Here is a 2,734-nt window from a genome sequence, read left to right as displayed (position 1 = left end):
TTTTGCTCTGGTTATTTTGGAGATAGTGTCTCACAAACTATTTACCCAGGTGGGGCAGGGTTGGGATGATCTTAGCCTTCTAAGAAACTAGGATTACAGGCATGAATCCCCAACACTCTGGAGAATATATGAAAATAATCTGGTAGCAATGGTGATTTATTGACAGTGATTAAATAAGGATACAGTTCCATCACAGTTTTGTATATGAAGTATAATCTAGAAGTAATGTGTGGGAAATAAGAGAGTATAGGCAAAGTAGAGGAGAGAAGGGACTAGACTTTTTCAAAGTGCACATGTGAGTAATTGTGAATGACAGTCTTATCAGCATGAGTGGGAATGTGTATGAAAGTTCAATATTGAGAGGAAAGGCAGGGGAATAATTAGGGCTCATTAATTAGATTTAAAGAATAAAAGGTTATGAGGAAAAATAAAATTTAGAGAATTTTCTCTCACACAAAAACATCCAGACTTGCTCATTTTTGTCATTATCCACCACTTTGGGGGTACTGTGACATCATATCTTAATATTATTTGATCTGAGTATATACATGTATTGACACTAGTTTTAATTAACACACTGTAATCAATATTCAGATATTACTGATGTTCATTCCATACTTAATTTATTTTATAGCTACCACAAGATAGAAACCATTTTCATCCTATTCTACCACTTTTCATTTCTACATCCACCCTAAATTAATTTTTAATTCTCATCTATGATGTTTCTAACAAAGTTTTTCACACTGCCTACTACATACAAATAATGCTACAAATAATCTTTTAAGACATTGTGAACAAAGAAGAAACTCACATTTTTCTCATTCTTCATAGAAACAAACTGAGCTAAGACCATCCTCTTAGAGTTTGGCCCTGTCTTCACTGTATTACTTATTTTTATGACTACATTTCCATGTCTGTTTACTTCTCCACAACATACATAAAGTGAATTACTACAAGTGGTAAATTGACCATTTCCAAGTAAACTGCAAAAAGGAAAAATAACGGAATAAAGATCTGCTGAATTGTATTCTACTCAAACAAAAATTGCCAACACAGTTGTGACAGGATTCCCCAACCCTTATTAATTGTCAGCCAAATGATGGACCCTGCTTAAAAATTTTTGAAAGGAGCTACACTACATTAGCATATAGTGCATTAATCAAATCACAATGAATAACAGGCAGGACATTAAATTCATTTCTCATTTGTTTTCTGCTTTAATTAATTAGTATAATAACATGAATACTTGAATTAAATTCTTTCTTTCCAAATTAAACACACCAGCACTTTAAGGATATTATTTGGTATATTACTTTAAATCATCAAAATAATTGAATGTTTGATTTAACTAGAATTAAAGAAGCATGTGCAAATCTCTAATCTCTAATCTAATCTAACCTAAAGTTCCCCCCAAAAGACAAATCTAACTGGAAAATTCTGTAAAGGCATTTCTTTTTAATATTTTGGCCAGTGAATTTATGACTTGTTTGTATCTTAGACTGTAGATAATTGGATCTACCAAAGGAAATATGACAGTGAAAGATAGGAGTTCATCATACTGTGATCATCTGCTTTTTGAGATGAAGGGAGCACATACATGAAAATAAGGGGACCATAGTATAAAGACACAAATAAGAGATGGGCTCCACAGGTAGAAAAGGCTTTCCTTATGCCTTTGATGGATGTTTTTAAGACTGAAAAGGCACTAGTGTATAAGAAACAACAACAGTCACAATTGTGAACACTTGAATTATACCAGATAAGATAAAATACCAGCATAAAATTAATAGAGGGGTCAGTACAGGAAATATTAAACAAAGGAATAATGTCACAATAAAAGTGATGTATTATATTGGAATGACAGAAAGTCAATCTGAATAAAAATCCTTCATGAAACAAGGAACGAAGAAGTCCACCTAAAAATGACAAGACTAACAAACACACACATAATCTATTGGTCATGATCACTGGATAAAGTAAAGGTTTACATATGGCTACATAGCGATCATAAGCCATTGTTCCTAAGAGAAAGCATTCTGTAGTTCTTCCAAATGCAAAAGTAAAAAACTGTATCATGCATTCAGAAAGATATCATCTTGCTGTTTGCTAACAAGTTCACCAACATATTGGGAGTCCCTGTGGATGATATCCAAGCATCTACAAAAGCTAAACTCCCAAAGAAAAAGTACATGGGGATGTGCAGGTGAGGGTCATTCCAGATGAGAGCAATCAGACCCATATTCCCCACAATGGTGATGAGGTAGATCACCAAGAACAGAAAGAACAAAGGGTCCTGTAGTTCTTGATGATCTGTAAGTCCTGTGAGGACAAACTCTGTCAGCAATGTGGCATTTTCCTTTTCCATGTCCTTATAGGACATTCCCTAAAATGAAATGAAATAGATTTAAAAGAGCACCCACTAGGTGAATGAAGTGTATATTAGGGATTTGGATGTAATCTATAACCCTACCAGAACAGCTTTTTAATTTTCTTTCATCTAATATAGTGAAAGAAAATATTTGGAAGAATTGAAAAGTTGAAAAAATGCAATGAATTCAGTTATAAAAACATGATTATATAACCTTCTTTTAAAAAAAATCTCCCTAGGTGATTAAAATGTATGTAGAATATCCAGTATATATGATGATTTTTTTGGTGATAAGGAGAATAAAGAAATTCATTGTAAAGTTTCTGGAGTGCAGCATCACTAGGACTTAGTAAAAATATTCCA

The 2,734-nt window shown here is 33.0% G+C and overlaps 1 pseudogene; it reads right to left on the bottom strand.

Annotated features, from left to right (window-relative positions):
• Positions 1 to 1,426: 1,426 nt before the first annotated feature.
• Positions 1,427 to 2,383, bottom strand: LOC109675184 (olfactory receptor 5H18-like; annotated as a pseudogene).
• Between the last annotated feature and the right edge of the window lie 351 nt (positions 2,384 to 2,734).

Source organism: Castor canadensis, chromosome 5, assembly GCF_047511655.1.
Source record: "Castor canadensis chromosome 5, mCasCan1.hap1v2, whole genome shotgun sequence".
Lineage (NCBI taxonomy): Eukaryota > Metazoa > Chordata > Mammalia > Rodentia > Castoridae > Castor > Castor canadensis.
Note: the sequence above shows the minus strand (reverse complement) of the source record. Positions and strands in the feature narration are given on the sequence as shown.